Below are 17,563 nucleotides of genomic sequence, written 5' to 3'. Positions count from 1 at the left end.
AATTGCACCATTCCTGATACCAGAGGTGCTAAAATACAGAAGTCTGATCACGTTCTCACGCTGAAACAAAGTGAAATCACACAAAACTTGTGATATCACATTTTCCCTGGTAGAAGCGCATGATCAGCAATCCAAACGGATGAAACCTGTCTTTTCATCCTTACGTAAGGTTTAGCAGGTAATGAGAAGGCATCATGTCGTACTGCCATAATTTACCACATTAGCCACCTGAACTTGTACATAGCCAAAAACCTCTACCCCACCAGCCTATAGGAGAAATAATGCATGCATGGCAAATTTTTCTTAAAGAGAACCCGAGGTGGGCAGATGGGACACAGAGGCAGGTTCTCTGCCTCATGACATGTCTCTATGTCCCCCACCACTGCTCTCTACCCCCCCCCCCCCCCCCCCATGCTACCATCTCGGAGGTAAACACAGGGGAGAGGAATTCCCTGTTCAAACCAGGTCTTACAGGATTTACTGAGCTGCTCCTCCAGCACCCCTTGCAGGGCGATGTAAAACTGTGTGAATATATTTATTTGCTCCTGTGGAGTTTCCTCTTTCTCCAAGCAGCCACTCAATCTATACTGCCCCCCTCTGGCTCCCGATCACAAGACAAGGCTCGGGAGCCAGGCATGCAGCAGAGCAAGTGACTGCCGGGAGGAAGAGGAGACCCAACACGACAAGATCACTGAAATACTGTATTCTCGGGTTGTTTTAACCCTTGAAAATCTTCTGAAAAGTCAGGGGTTGTCTTATACGCCGGGTGTCATTGATGCCGGGTGATACGCCCTATCCTGTTACCGACTCTCAGATCTCGCTGCTGAGGACTGTAGGGAAGCGGCGCAGGCGCACATGTGCGAGATCTGAGAGGCGGAGAAGGAGGTAAATAGGATAACAGGGCGGGTCAGAAGAGTGAAAGAGGCATGTTTTATGGGCACAGCGCGATCTATTCTTCCACACTGCTCTGATAAACAAGGAGAGCTGACCAATTTGCTTAGGGAGAGAGAGAGTTGACCAATCCAACCAATCGCCTATATACTGTTATATACTGGGTACCACATACAGTACAGCACTAGTACCTGTTCAGCTATAGCACCAGTTTATGATGTTTTTTAATTTCTATTTGGTGTGCGTTGGAAGAGGGGTAGTCTCATACGGCAAGAATATCCCAAACGCTATATTATAACTGGAAAAGTTGGGGGGTCGTCTTATACGCCCGGTTGTCTTATACGCCGGAATATACGGTATATTTACAAAGCTCTGCAAGGTGGCTCATAGGAGGAGAAGGCCTTGGGGAGGGGGGGATCTGGCTACTGTAGAGAGGGCTATACTGGGGCTTACACATGAGTCAATCACTTTTTCCTGGTTTCTGATGGAAAAGTGGGTATCTCGGCTTATACGTGGTCAGCTTATATGCGATCACGAATATACGGTAGCATAAAATCATCATTAACTTGATATTATTAGCCTTTTATTGACCACCCCCACCAGCTATGGAGGAGTGAAAGTTTAGTTGCATGCCGAACTCTGATCCCCCTGCTGCTTAGCTACTAAACCCTAAAGCCAAGTACACACATCCTATTTTGATTGGCCAATCACTGACCAATTTTACCACGTCTATGCAGTATGACAGCAAACACATTTTGAATGCTATGAAAAAATTAAGTAGGTAAGTTCTCAGGGAGGTGATAAAATTGGCCAATGAAAATTGGATGTGTGTACTAGGCTTTAAAGTGTTGCAGAGGCTATCCTAAAGCCTGGTACACAGTTTCAAGTTTGATTGGCCAATCACTGACCAATTTTACCACCCACGTGTAATATGAGGGTGATATTTAACAGCGTGAGCAGAATTTGCAGCTAAACCCTCATACTACATGGAAGTGGTAAAATTGGTCGGTGATTGGCCAATCGTTACTGAAAGTGTGTATCAGGCTTTAGGGAAAACAAATCAGATACTTACCTAAGAAGAAGGAAGCCTCTGGATCCTTCAGAGGTTCCCAGGTCCTCCTGCAGACCACCATTGCCACATGTGAACCCCAAGAACATATTTGACCAGCTTGTCGGATATATTACATGGCCACGCTCCTCTTCCTGCATGAGTGCAGTCTACTGTGCCTGCAGGAGTACAGCTGTGCCTGTGCAGTAACCCAGAGCTGCTCATCTACGAGCTGCTCCGTGCAGCTTGTGTAGGCACGGGCGTAGTCGCACAGGGGCAGCTTGTGCACTAGGAGGAGCGTCGTCGCAATTACCGCAAGAGTACCAGGCAGTGCCGATGATCTCCAGGAGTATATGGGAAGCCTCTGGAGGTCTTTCTCTGCACCCCCCCCCCCCCAGTTGGATCAGGGGCCGCTGTACACACGCTAGATTCTCGCTAGAGGCATCCTAGATCAGCCAGGAACCATCTTGCATGTATACAAGGCTTAAAGAGAAACTGTGACCAAGAATTGAACTTTATCCCAATCAGTAGCTGATACCCCCTTTCCCATGAGAAATGTATTCCTTTTCACAAACGGATCATCGGGGGCTCTGTATGGCTGATATTGTGGTGAAACCCCTCCCACAATGGGATGTTAGGACCATGGTCCTGACAGTTTCCTGTCTGTGAACTTCATTGCATTGTGGGAAATAACAGTTGTTTACAGCTGCGTCCAACTGCCAAAAAAGCAAGCAGCATCTCCTTCCAGTGACATCACCTGCCAGCAGTAAAAATGTCACCATGTGGTAAATGTCAGATTGTAAATCAGAGAGAGGAAAGATTTTATAATGAGCAAACACTGACTAAATCATTTATACATAATTATTGTAAAAATTAAGCACTTTTTTTTAATTACATTCTTTTCACTGGAGTTCCTCTTTAACACTGAAATAACTGCTATCCATTCCATTCTCTTCTATGCATAGTGATAACATAATCAGCAACCCTCCCATTGATAGCTGTGAAATTAATTTAGCTAGTATTTTCGCCTTCTCTCCCCTCCACTACTTCCCATTGTGCACCTTAGTCTTTTTGTGTCTTTGCACTGCATTAATACCGGCTTAATACAGGCTGTGTAAGAAAGTAAAACTTGCGCTACCTGCCTAAAGAGCCGCGCATGCATACATGATTCTCGCTGGCTACCCGCTAATAAAAATCAGCCTTATTCGAAGAAAATTCAAATGTGTTCGTTGCTCATTAGGTGGCGAGAAAAAAAACGTTCTGACGGTGAATGTTAAGAAGAAGAAAATATCGGGGATAAAATATGGGCTGTAAATATGAATAATGATTACAGTGACAAATAGCAGGGAAATAAACCTGATGTGTTATCTGTAGTGATGTTTTTACATTTTAGCAAACCGGTCCCAAGATCGCAAACCAGCTGTCTTTTCGATGGTGGGTGAAGGACCGAGTGGCGACAGTACAGCCAAATATCCAAGAAAGGTCTGCACACCAAAGTTTATAGAGGAACTGTAACCCAGGATTCCAATCAGTAGCTAATACCCCCTTTCCCAGAAGAAATCATTACTTTTTCTTGAAAAGATCACCAAGGGGGTCTTGTATGGCTGATATTATGGTTAAACTCTTCCCACAGTGTGATGTCATGACCATGGTCCTGACTGTCTTATATCTGGGAGCCTTGTTGCAATGTGGGAAATAACATCTTTTTCCAACTGCCAAGCAAGCAGTATCTCCCTCTGTGCATAGAACCCTCAGTAATGAGCAGGTACAGGTCACCTGGCAGAACTAAAGATGTCACCACCAGTGATACATTTCAGAATGTAAATCAGCGAGAGGAAAGATTTTACAATTGGCCATCACTGAGTAAATAATCTATAACTAAATATTGTAAAAAAATAAGCAATTTTATTTATTATTTTCACTACCGTTTCTCTTTAAAGAGAACAAGAGACGAAAAAAAAAAAAAGATGTTATACATACCTGGGGCTTCCTCCTCCTCCATAAGCCTGGATCGCTCCCACGCCGCCATCCACCGACCACCGCAGCCTCTGTCCGCCGGTACCGGGTCCCGTCATTTCGGCCAGTCGACGCAAGCGCAGTGCGCTCCCTCCGCACTGCGCAGGCGCATGCGTACAAAGCCGGAGGGAGCTGCTGTTCATGCGGAACACTGGTCGCGTCCGGCGGAAGTGACGGGGCCCGGTACCGGCGATAGAGGCAGCGGTGGATGGCGGCGTGGGAGCGATCCAGGCTTATGGAGCTGGAGGAAGCCCCAGGTATGTATAACATCTTTTTTCATTTTTTAGGGATTGTTCGTCTCTGGTTCCCTTTATAGAGACTCTGTATTAAAAGAAAGTCCCCTGGGGGGCACTTACCCAATGAGGCTTCCCTCATCCCTGTAGCTGCAGGGAATCCAGCGCTGGCTCCCTCAAATCCTCCGGTATTCCTCCCCAACAAGGCTTAATTTATCTCTCCAGGATCCAGCGCAGGGGCAGTGGCAGCTCTTCGTTCGGGCTAGGCAGAAATAGCCGAGCCCGATAGTATCTGCTCTACTGCGCAGGCGCAAAAGGACTCATGTCTGCGCAGTAGAGCGGATTGATTGGGTTCGGCTATTTCTGCCTTAGAGTGGCTAGTGCGCCTGCGCAGGATCGCGGAAGGTAAATATTTACATCGCCGCACGTCGGAGGGCTGCAGCAAAAGATTGCCGGGACACCAGAGGACGGGGGAAGCCCTGTTAGGATCCAGAGTCTACCCCCTCCCGCAATAAGAACCCACCAGGGGACGTTTTTCTTAAAGAGGCACTACAGCGAAAAACTGTACAATTTAAAATATGTGCAAACATATACAAATAAGAAGTACATTTTTTCCAGAGTAAAATGAGCCATAAATTACTTTTCTCCTATGTTGCTGTCACTGACAGTAGGTAGTAGAAATCTGACAGAAGTGACAGGTTTTGAACTAGTCCATCTCTTTATAGGGGATTCTCAGGGATATATTTATTTTCAAAAGCACTTAGTGAATGGCAGTTGCTCTGTCCAACTGCCAAAAAACTGTGTAGGGATCAGGGAAGCTAACCAGCATCATTGTTTAAATCCTTTTTAGGGAATATCTTTATAAAGAATACAAAACTTGCTGAGAATCCCCTATCAAGAGATGGACTACTCCAAAACCTGTCAGACTTATACGGCCTACTGTAAGTGACAGCATTATAGGAAAAAAGTAAGTTATGGCTCATTTTACTCTGGAAAAAATGTACTTCTTATTTGTATATGTTTGCACATATTTAAAATTTTAGTTTTTCGCTGTAGTGCCCCTTTCATACAGAGTCTCTTTAAAGGGGAACTGAAGTAAGAGGTATACCGAGGCTGCCTTATTAATTTCCTTTTAATCAACACCAGTTGCCTGGCAGCCCTGCTGGTCTATTTCTCTGCAGTAGTATCTGAATAACACCTGAAAAAAGCATGCAGCTAGTCTTGTCAGATCTGACTTTAAAGTCAGAAACACCTGATCTGCTGCATGCTTGTTTAGGGGCTATGGCTAATAGTATTAGAGGCAGAGGATCAGTAGGGCTGCCAGGCAACTGGTATTGATTAAAGGAAATAAATACGGCAGCCTTCGTATACATCTTACTTCAGTTCCCCTTTAAGGAACTGTGTTTATTGTTCCATCACCAATACACAACCGACCGTATCGGGCCTACATAGGGTACTGTTCTGTGCCTTGATAAAGGGGGCAATGCACGGCCCCAAAACGATCCTTGGCGATACGGTCAGTTGTGTATTGGTGATGGAACAATAAACGCAGTACCTTAGTGTGGTGTGCAGACGTTTCTAGGATAAGTGGTTATATTTTACATACATACATTTCTAGGAATGTGCATTGTAGGAATGCGAAGACCATCTAGAGATAGGCGTGGAGGAAATCTGAATTATGAGTAGACCGGTAGACACTTATGTTGCATACAGCTGAGTTAAAGTGTACTTGCGGTGAACCTCAGGTACGAAAACGCATACTTACCTAAGAAAAGGGAAGCCTCTGAATCCTAGATACTTCGCCAAGCTCGGCTTCAGCCCCCCGCCTGTAAAAGCATAATAGCATGTATTCCTTTGAAAATATAATAAAGGAATTGTATCAGTGGTCCCAATATACTCCCTTTGAATTTCCAATGTAAATATTACACTTCCTTTGTGGTAAAATAGAAAAAAATGACACAGAATTGTATGTTTGGCCTGGATAATACGGCGCAGCGTGCGGACTTCAGACGCCACATGTGAACACGCAGCACAATGTTCACCTCAAGTCTTCCTTCTTGCCAAAGGCTCAGTGGGAGAGGAAGTCTTTTATGCTGCAACGGACATTAAGAGACTGATGACATCTGCAAGACATAATGGCGGCCATGTTTTTTTTTTCTTAGTAAGACCATAGTCCCACTGTTAGGAATCTTTCTCTGTGTTTATGTAGTGCGTTTTATGAACTATGATATGTTACAGATGTAGCTGAATGGAAAAGCATAACATGTTCTGAGAAATGGTGTGTTTGGCAGTATATCAGTGTTCCTGTAGAAGAAAAGTGTAATCTTGGGACTGCCAGAATATAAAATATAACACACAACTGCCATATGTGCCATGCTTACAGGGTAACCGAGGTGACATGTGACATGATAAGATAGACGTGTGTGTACAGCACCATGCACACAAATAACTATGCTGTGTTTTTCTTTTTTTTCTTTCTCTGCCTGAAAGAGTTAAACATTCAGCTACGCAAGTGACAGTTTCTCTCCAGTTGTGACCTATTTAGACTATAGTGCAATCCTCACAGCCATACAAAATCTTTCCTTGCAAAGAACAGCTTCTGAGAGCAGAGAAGCGACAAGAAAGGCCAATAGTTCAATAGCTCTGGCATACCACAACATAATATACTCAACATACAGTACTTTCTAGGAAATAAATGACCAGAAATAATACTTTTCAATATGTGACAGGTTCTCATCTGTCAGCAGGACACCCTCCCCGGGGCAGAGTCGGAGATGCACGCTGACATCATATCAGGAAGGAGGGTGATCGGAGGTAAAGTATAGCTCTGTGGTCCGCAGCCAGAGCATTTCATGAACGTGAACGATCCCCTGTATGACTGTTTATAACATTAAACTTGAAATCTACTCATTGGAACTAAGTGCATCCTTGGCTGACCGACTTTTGTGATATACTAACATACAAGAGTCGCTTCTAGTGAATGGGGCCACATAGGGGGAGCTTTGCTCTTATCCTTCCCAAGGTGGTGGCGCTACCCTCAGGAGTGCGGCACGGGGTGCATATCATTAGTTTGTCTTAAGGCAATACTTGGCACTATGTGCAAATTTTAATTATCTTACAGGGTATACGCCTATCTGGTCTGCAGTGGAGTGATGATGCACAGTGATTTTTGTCTATAGACTGTTTTGTGGGTGAAGTGACCTTTCCATTACTGCGATCCCCTGGCAACTTTTCTTTTCTCCATAGGAGCGCAGTGATATTATTCATATCGTCTGATGAATCAGGCTGCAGACCCGCAAAATGCATTGCATTGCTGGAGTGATTAATCACTTAAGTCTATCTGGATGGATACATCCGTCCAGATAGACTTTGCAGCTCCTGCTGCCTGAGGCGCGCTCTCCCGCTGCCTGCCAATATTCACCCGCCCCCCCCCCCTCCTACCGATCAGTGAATGGGAATATAGTTCCCATTCACTGATCTAAGTCCCCCGCAGAAAAACTGACGGTCTCTTATCACAAAAACTTTCCCGTCCTCTTTCTAGTTCCTGGAAGCGTGATCGTCCAGGACTTTTTTGACTGTGGCTATCTTGTGGCCAAATAGTAAACTGCACCCACATACATTTTTTTTAATTAAATAATTACATTATATTACATTTAAAATTAGCTGTTTACCTCCCACCAAAAATTACCCAAATACATTTTTTTAATAAAAAAAAAATTACCATTAAAAAAAAACAACATAAATAGTTACCCAAGGGTCTGAACTTTTTAAATATGCATGTCAAGAGAGTATATTACTATTTTTTTTTTTAAATTATAAGCTTGTAAATAGTGATGGACGCAAATTGAAAAAAATGCACCTTTATTTCTAAATAAAATATCTGCGCCATAAATTGTGATAGGGACATCATTTAAATGGTGTAATAACCGGGACAAATGGGCAAATAAAATACATGAGTTTTATTTAAGGTAGCATGTATTAATTTCAAACTAGAATGGCCAAAAACTGAGAAATAATGAATTTTTTCCATTTCTTACTTAATCTTCCTGTTAAAACGAATTTAGAAAAAAAATAATTCTTAGCAAAATGTACCACCCAAAGAAAGCCTAATTAGTGGTGGAAAAAAACAAGATATAGATCAATTAATTGTGATAATTAGTCATAAAGTTATTGGCGAATGAATGGAAGGTGAAAGTTGCTTGGATGCATAAGGTGAACAACACTGAAGGCTGAAGTGGTCAATAAATGTTCAATATCTGAAATTGACATACAGAGTCTTTAATAGGGAGGTAAATCCACCACTATCTTCCTTTTTAAACAGTTTTTTTTTCATTTATTTTATCCTGTTCTGTCGCATCTCTTGATACTACTTCAGGATCCTTACTTCATTTCACTGTTAAAACCTGATTGGCAGTTTGGGACAATTGCTGAACTTTTGCTCCCTTTTTCTTTTATGTAATCCTTGATAAATCATTTGCATTGCTTCTATTGATGAGCTTTAATTACAAAGTGACAAATGATTCCGGCTCCGCAGAATGAAGGAGACAGGCATTGCCATTTTTTTTATGGCTAATTGTGTTTACTTCCTCTGAAGGGTCTTCGGCAGAAAACTCTTTACACTAATCACCATCCCTAATTGAGAGTGTAATGAGGGCCGCCAACAAGCCGACTCCTCCACTTTTAGGGAAGGCGATGCTAATTTTATTTCCATTAGAAGTGGAGTTTGTCCAAATTCATATTCTCCAAGAAGATGATCCCTGGCTAGGTGCTTCGGCAATTAAAATCTGAATTTTAAGCTATTACCTCCTGGCAGCCATCCTTTCGGTTAACTGTTTTACGCCTCATTGTCAAAAGGTTCCTTCGTAGGCGGCATAAAGTATCTCCAGATAAGCATTGCCGCTCACCCGACTCAGGTGTTGGGGGGTTTTTACCTTTCATCCAGGTCTGATCAGTCGATGATCTAATGCTGGCAGGCTTCCAGACAATTACAGCCGAGGCAAAAACTGAGCAGGCTAAAGACTTTGTGGGATTCTGACTGTTTCTCCTCTATAGGCTGATAACAGCTTCCCTTCTACTCTGCATAGCATGAATAGGAGATATGATGCCCAGTATGCACCATGTGCAGTAATGGTTGCCCAATATGATCATTCATGTTTGCTATACGGAACCTCTCCTTGTTTCAACTTGCTGTAGCTTGTTCTGCCCTAAGGGGGGCAGTTTAAGTGGTGCTGGGGCCCTGGGCAAGGGCAGTGCCGGTTTTCTCATGACGTAAGGTTAAACACTTGCATCAGGCGCAGAGATTACAGGGGCGGCATCAGCATGTTTGTACAGTGCAGCATACAGTCAGAGTAGGAGGAGAAACAAGAGGAAAGTTAGGTGAAGAGATCATAATTGGGGAAAAGCAGCTTGTTGTGCTGTGTGAGGAGTCTGACAGTGAGTGAGGAGGGTAGAGCAGGAGAGCAGCAGTGTTTCATTTGACTTGCATAGCAGAAGGGAGGAGGCGGCACTGCTGTCCTGACTGAGGAGTAATGGAATGGCTGAGCAGTTTGTTTGTCACAGAATTACAGCCAGCCAGTGTAATATTGTGTTGAGCTGCAGCATGTCATGTGAGAACATTAAATGAAGCAGAGTAAATTGTTGGGTGCTGTGCGATCATTCCAAATTGGGGGGGGGGGGGGGGGGGTCACTTACTCACAAGTTTGGTTCAGGCAACAAAAAGTCTAGAACCGGCCCTGGACAAAGGTAAGCCCCCCCTTCTCCAGCAAAGTCAGGGTTAGACATCGAGAAGGTTTCCACTACACGCAGATTCTGGATCCAGAAAAACTGACTCCAATGAATTCCTATGGGCCTGTTTCCACTAAACGCCATTTTTCTTTTGCAGATTTTCCATAGGCATTCATTGGAGTCAGTTTTCTGCATCCAGAATCCGCGTGTAGTGGAAATAGGCCTTTAGGCGTCAGGAAGGGAGAGTTCTGTGTGAGAGTAGGGTTAGGTTAAGTTGTAGTAAAATATTGTTAATATACACCGATATTTTATTATGATAATTTCCACTATTTACTCGTTAAAGGACACCCAAGGCGAAAATAAACTAATAAAACAAATGATTGTATCTATCTTCCTTTTCCTAAAATGACTTTTTAAGATATTCCACAGTTTTATTTTATGTTTAAATTTCCCTTTCAAGTTTTATTGTTCTTAATCAATGACACATTCATTGAAGTATGCAAGAGCTAAAAATATATGACCTATTGACACTATTTATCTGTTTCCTGCTCTCAGAAGCCATTTTCTGCTAGGAAAGTGTTTTATAGTTGGAATTTCTTATCAGTGAGGGTCACACTGTAGTCACTTCCTGTCTGAGTCAGCCACTTACATACCTGATATTTAACTCTTTCAGGCAGAGAAAGAGAAAAAGGAACACAGCCTAGTTATTTAAGTGCTAGGCACTGTACATACCCATTACTATCTCATTATGTCACGTCACCTTGGTTATCCATTAAACAATATTTTTTTTTAAATATTGGTAGATATTGACGAAAACAGGCGCCCATTTTTCTTCCCGCCCCTTTTTCATGCAAGCAGCACTATTACTATTGATAACGAGCCTTTACGGGTCTGTTTCACAAATTAAACGAGTCCGAGATATCTGCATCCAATCCAGCAGCCCGATGGCGGCTGTCTCTCTGTAAATGGCACTGGTCCTGGCAGAGCAGGACTTGGACTGATTTAGGATCCGTTTTGTTCTTCCACGCCTCCACTTACACAGCGGCGACTCCGCCATGTAGCTGGATCCAGACACCAGCTCAGCTGCACGGAATCATATTATTGTTGGGAACGCACGCAGAGACCTTTCCACAGCGGTATTAATTTCTCAATTTCCATTCACAATGTCTCTTTACCTTGCTTCGCGTTTTGTAAAATATGTTTCGGCGGCAGCGCGTTACCATAGAGGAAGGTCAGCAACTACCTGGAGACAAAGTAGCGGGTTAATGTGAGCTCTGAATGTGCCATCAGATTGTATTAAAGCTCCATAATTTATTACTAAACTGCTGATTTCATTTCCTATTGTTTTAATTTAAATATATTGTCCTTTTTCTCCTTAGCAGCCGGCAGTTCCAAGCTGTGAACAATGAACTGGAGGCTGATTTGCTCTGAGCGGAAGCAGTGCGTGGCACTAACCCAACATGTGCTGAGGTATAGAGAATGCTGACATTTCCTCCAGCAGCAGACTGCAGCATTGGTCGTGTATCATCAGGGTCGGTTCTAGACTTTCTGCTGCCTGAAGGAAACCTTGGAGGATGCAACGCCGCCTATCAGATGTCACTGCTACTGATCGAGTGCAGTGATTGGCCCAATGACGGTGCCTTGGTCCCACCCACGAGACCAGCGTGCCGCTGTTAGCAAAAAGGAGCAGCAGATGGCTGTGGTTGGCCAGTCTGGTGCCAGCATCCCCATCTGAGGCAGTTAGGAAGTGGTAACTACCTCAATTGATGCATGTGCATGTGGTTTTGAAAAGTAGAGGCACATTAGTTAGTTTCCTAGGTTGTGGCAGAAGTTCAGAGGCCTTGTTGCTACCAATTCTCAGCTCATATCACTGCCTTACCTTCCCAAAAAGCTCAGGTGACAAGTAGGGCGAGACATAGGGTTTCCATGCCTAGAACTCTGGTTTATCTTAATCCATCTCTGGTGCAAAGTGATTGGCAGGCCTTTAAGAGCATTCTACATGGATTTGTGAATACATGAGAAAGGCAAAAACCATGGCTATTGTGTGACACAGTAATTTGGGCAATAGGGGTAGCTGCTGGGTAGAATATCAGTAATATACCGATATTCTACTATTGGGTAATACGATAGTAATTTTGATCGATAATTTACTATTGCTAATTCAAAACCTATTCTCACGTTATTCCTCCCTTTATCGATGGCTAGCCCTAACCAACAGACCCCCGGTGCAATTTCCACATTGCCTTTTCGGCAAAAAAACCCCTCCTCCACTGATACCCATGCCACCTAAACAAAAAGAAAAATTATCTGCCACTTCTTCCTTCCAGCTTGGAAGGAAGAAGTCTCAAAGTTAAAATGAACGCACCCGTCCTGCTGTTCCATTCTGAGCTGAATGCATGTGTTCAGGTTCTGAACCACGCATTGCCCAATTCGAACAACAACACTACTCTTTTCCACGGGCAGCTAAAGGGGCTTGTTGGTTGCTCCGATCCACAGACCAGGCAATTGCTAACCCTCGTCACGGCACAGGCCATGGACAAGAGCAGCCAGGTAACACCAAATGACGAGCACTTTTACCAAACACTGCCATTTGGTTGCATGTAATGATTAAACCAATCAATACTAAAGAAATAAGGCCGGTGTATTCACCAGAAAGTTTGATACTACTACTTAGTTTGATACTAACTCAGATACTTTGGTCACATAATGAGAAAGCCATATTCTTTGGAGAAATCCTTGATGCTTGGAAAAATGAGGGCAAAAGAAGAGGACAATAGAGGCTAAGGCCCGGTTCACATTAGTGGTTTTCTGCAGAGCCGGCCGTAAGGATCAGGCCATCGGGATCAGGAAAAACTGTCAGTTTTTACAGCCAGTGTGTCAGTTTTCTATTTGTTACTATGTAGCTGCAAAACCTTCCGTGTCCGTTTCGCTGAGCAAGCGGTCCAGAAAATTGGGTCCTGCAGTATTTTTTCATCCGCTCAGTGGAATGGACCACGGAACCGTATTGGGGGTTCCATTGGTAAACGCTAATGTGAACCAGGCCTTAGATAGATACATAGAAAGCATATGTGTAGTTGTAAACTTGCCTATGCAACAGCTGTAAGAAGCCTTGATTGACAGACACATCTGGCATACAAAAAGTACATAAAGTATGGCTGCAAAGAGTCAGAGTCAACCAAACGGACCATGAGGAGGAGAATTGCAACGGAATGGCACGTATGGACAGGAAAAGAGGCCTTAGGCCCCGTTCACACTTGCGGTTTCGTAAAAACCGCACTGGATGTCCGGACCGCACCGGATCCGGACCGGACCTGATCCGTACGGTTCCTATCCGGATCCGGTCCGGATCCGGTCCGTTTGCATCCGTTCTCCGTGCGGTATGAACACGGTTGCGGTCCGGATCCAGTTTCTTAAAGAGATAGCAACCTGTATAAATACCTGGGGTCTGGGAGGTCAGCAGAAGCTCTGGGGTCATTGTTGGAAACAGGTGGACATGTGGAGACCATCCGTGGATACAGAGACTGCAGTTGGGACCATGGATCCAGTCATTTTTTACTCGTATACCTGGGAATTCTCTCCTTCCTGTTGTTCACCTACTACTATGTGGGGAGAAGGCCTCACCTCCTCGTTATCAGACATATCAGACATGTTGCTGCCAAAGAGCTCCAGCATGAAATCGCTGCTGCTCCACTCTGTGAAAGCTGGGCCCATGTGGTCCCCATCCAAAATGCATAGGAAGTGGGGTAGAACGTCCGGTTTTTATAGCCAGTGTGTTGTGCGCTCTCCGGTTCTCATTGGTTTGTATAGGCCGGATGCAACAGTCAGGCTCCGCTCCGGATACGTCTGCCGGAGGAGCCGGACCAAAAAATAGCGCATGTTGGGTCTTATGCCGGAGTCCGGATCCGGTCCGGCTCCGGTCCGGACAAAACGGACGCATGTGAATGGACGCATAGACTTTCATTGCTATGCCGTGCGTCCGTTCCATCCGTTCCGCACGCGGTCCAGCTCCGGCACGGCGATTCCGGACGGCGACCGCTAATGTGAACCGGGCCTTAGACTATGTTCCATATCAGTGCTGTGCTTTTTTTTCAGACTACATGGGGGAGAGCAGACTTCAATAAATAGGCCGGGTTTCCACTGCTGCGAATCCCGGCCGATTCCCCGCCCACGAATTCGGATGGATTACAGCAGCCTACAGAAGTCTGTGAGAGCCATCCGAATTTGTGGCCGAGGAAAAATCTGAGGCCCTGCAGCATAATTTCGTCCGTAGCTGTCCGAATCCTATAGCCGTGCATAGCGCAGCTAGAGGGATTCGGCTGCGAGAGGCAGCAGTTGTGCCGGCATCACGTCTCGCAAGACGCATGCCGCCGCACAAATGGAAACGTAGCCATAGGGTTCTTGCTAGAGCTAGAGGCTCAGGGCTGGACGAGTGGAACTCTCATCATTGCTAATTAGCATGCATAAGTTCGTAGCACTCGCTATGCTAATCTAATAAGGAGTGTTAACTTTGATAAGGCGTGTTCTCTCTGATAAGGTGTGTTAACTCGGATAAGGCATGCTAGCTGTTTTAGTGAATTAAGCCCATAATCTGGCAGCAGTTTCCCACAAAATGCAATTAGATTGGCAGCATGTGGACACTGCTGTTCTAAATTTTGTGCCCTAAAGTGATTGAGTCAAACCCATGACCTAAGGACATCTTCGGGGGAGACAGTCAATGGCTCAGTACTATATGTTTTCGGCAAGTGGGAATTAACAGGGATGCCCAGAGGAGACCCCTGCAACCACAAGAACATTTTACAGAATCAGTTGGACCCAACTAATGCAGTAGCTGATTATCTTTATTGGTGCCGTTCCGAACCTCATAAAAGGATTATAACGTTTGAATGAGCCCGCAATCAGCAGCCCCTCACAGCCAATCCCTGGTCAGCAGTCCGGTGGCTCTACGTAGTCGTCATTCATCAGAAAGTAAGTTTGGCGCAGCTGCCACTTGTTGTTCGCTATAATCCTGCCGGATCATCATCTCTCCCCGCCAGACACCGGCAATAACACTTACTGTACTTTCACTGCTGCAAAACCGTGTGAATAATTTAAATTATTGTTCACATGATTAATCCCACGTGGAAGATTTTGAGCATGAGACGGAAAACTATGAATGGATGTCTAGACATTAGAAAGCTGCGTCTACCTCTGAAATAAATTTGACGTCCCTTTGGTTGTCTGCTTCACTCCTCACACTGAGCATTCATCGTGAAAAGGTTGTCACTGTGTGGAGTTATTGTAAGGAACTAAGAAAAATAAATAACACAGCAAGAACAGCACCTGCTAGATGCAGGAAACAGAAACCCCTCGCCAACAGGTAACCCCTGCCATGCACTGAGGAGGACCAACAGTCTGAAACAGGCTGTCTGCATGTTGGGTTAATATAGCTCTGTAAATTTTATAAGCTATAGCATACATGTCAAACTCCAGCCCACAGGCCAAATCTGGCCCTCAGAGCCATTAAATTTGCCCCCCCCCCCAAGTGGTTTCCTACTTTGCATTATGTTTGGCCCACCACCAAGGGAGTTATTTGGAGGTGAAGCCCTAGAACACCAGGAAAGCCATAGGGGGGAGGTAGGGGGAAAGCACTAAACGCTAGGGAACTCTATAGGCAAGGGTGGGGGCCACTAGAACCCAAGGAACTGTATAGGGGTTGGAGGGGAGCCAGTAGACACCAGGGAACTTTATAAAAGAGGAAGGGGGCCAGTAGACATTGAGGATTAAGGTTGGCCCGCGACTAGGTCTCACTGTTCAATTTTGGCCCACCATATATATGAGTTTGACACCCCTGAGCTATAGGCCTGCTATAAACCAGAGGTTCTGGGTGTAAGCCTGGCTTCAGGAGCATAAAGAGATAATTTGCATATTCAGTAGTGAAGAATTGTGGGAAGCCGCAGTCGCTCACGTAAAGCTGAATTATCGCAAATACGTTCTGTTTTAAGAAGACTAACCACACTGAGCATTGGTTTTCAGTAGGAGGGCTTTTCGGTCTCTTTTAATTCACTGAAGCGACCGGAGAGGACAGCCAGAGACTTCAAGAACCTCATGGGGCTGGAGGAAGCCCCAGGTAAGTATAAATAGGCCCACATTTGCCATCTCAGGTACTACTTGGTGGCTGGATAGTGTCATGGTTAAGGGCTGGATGGTGTGATGGTTAAGGGCTCTGCCTCTGACACAGGAGACCTGATTTCGAATCTCGGCTCTGCCTGTTCAGTAAGCCAGCACCCATTCTGTAGGAGACCTTCGTCAAGCCTCCCTAACACTGCTACTGCCTATAGAGCGTGCCCTAGTGGCTGCAGCTCTGGCGCTTTGAGTCTGCCGGGAGAAAAGCATGATATAAATGTTCTTTGTTTGTTTGTTTGATCTAAGAATGAACATACAGCCCCAAACTCCTTCGCTAACCCTTGCCTCCGTAAGAAAAAAAAACTTTTTGAAATGATGTATACCTTTTAATAGTAGAAATCTGATTAGTAGCTCTAAGCTGCCTTCACTTTTCTTTTTTTTTTTCTTTTTTTACACCCATCTTGATCAATCAACCCCTGTATAGTTTCCCAGGGAAGGTAAGCAATCTAACATATACATATATATATTTCTCTTTGTTGTTCTCCTTTGAATCCTTCCAGCAGCAGTTTGCTCTTCACCATTCCATTTATAGTTTGTTTTCCCTTCGCTTTGCTGCACGAAGAACTTCTACAGAGAATCTGTCTCGGCAGAAGCCGGCTCAGTTTAAACAAACATGGAGCGTGCATAAACTGCCAAATATTAATGGCTTCTATAAAGAAAATAAGAGGATGTCGGTAAAGACAACAGGAAAGCGAGGTGGGATGGAGGGAACGCTGGAAATCGCTGCAACCAAGAACACATTCCGTCTCCAAAAATAGCACACGGGAACCGCGGGATGCCTGGAGACGGTTATTACCGTTATTATAATCATTATTATTAGGGATTTATATAGCACATTCAGGCCGCTGTACAGAGTAAAATCAGACCTGTATGTGCATTACGCAGGTGGTATACAACATCGATGTGTTAATAAACAACTTTCTAACCATCTCCTATTCTGCATAACGTTTATACAGGGAGTGCAGAATTATTAGGCAAATGAGTATTTTGACCACATCATCCTCTTTATGCATGTTGTCTTACTCCAAGCTGTATAGGCTCGAAAGCCTACTACCAATTAAGCATATTAGGTGATGTGCATCTCTGTAATGAGAAGGGGTGTGGTCTAATGACATCAACACCCTATATCAAGTGTGCATAATTATTAGGCAACTTCCTTTCCTTTGGCAAAATGGGTCAAAAGAAGGATTTGACAGGCTCAGAAAAGTCAAAAATAGTGAGATATCTTGCAAAGGGATGCAGCACTCTTTAAATTGCAAAGCTTCTGAAGTGTGATCATCGAACAATCAAGCGTTTCATTCAAAATAGTCAACAGGGTCGCAAGAAGCGTGTGGAAAAACCAAGGCGCAAAATAACTGCCCATGAACTGAGAAAAGTCAAGCGTGCAGCTGCAAGATGCCACTTGCCACCAGTTTGGCCATATTTCAGAGCTGCAACATCACTGGAGTGTCCAAAAGCACAAGGTGTGCAATACTCAGAGACATGACCA

General features: G+C 44.5%; 1 protein-coding gene across 14 annotated transcripts in view; it reads right to left on the bottom strand.

The window, feature by feature from the left end:
• TENM4 (teneurin transmembrane protein 4) overlaps positions 1–17,563 on the bottom strand; it is a 1,797,006-nt gene that overhangs the window by 1,620,433 nt on the left and 159,010 nt on the right. The window contains exon 3 of one of the 14 annotated variants that reach the window (XM_068266713.1): positions 11,088–11,155. The exons of the other annotated variants lie outside the window; for them this stretch is intronic. The gene's annotated coding sequence lies outside the window, so the exon portion shown is untranslated. The remainder of the gene's footprint in view (positions 1–11,087; positions 11,156–17,563) is intronic. 14 annotated transcript variants of the gene reach the window in all.

Source organism: Hyperolius riggenbachi, chromosome 2 (genome assembly GCF_040937935.1).
Source record: "Hyperolius riggenbachi isolate aHypRig1 chromosome 2, aHypRig1.pri, whole genome shotgun sequence".
In the NCBI taxonomy this organism is placed as follows: Eukaryota; Metazoa; Chordata; class Amphibia; order Anura; family Hyperoliidae; genus Hyperolius; species Hyperolius riggenbachi.
Note: the sequence above shows the minus strand (reverse complement) of the source record. Positions and strands in the feature narration are given on the sequence as shown.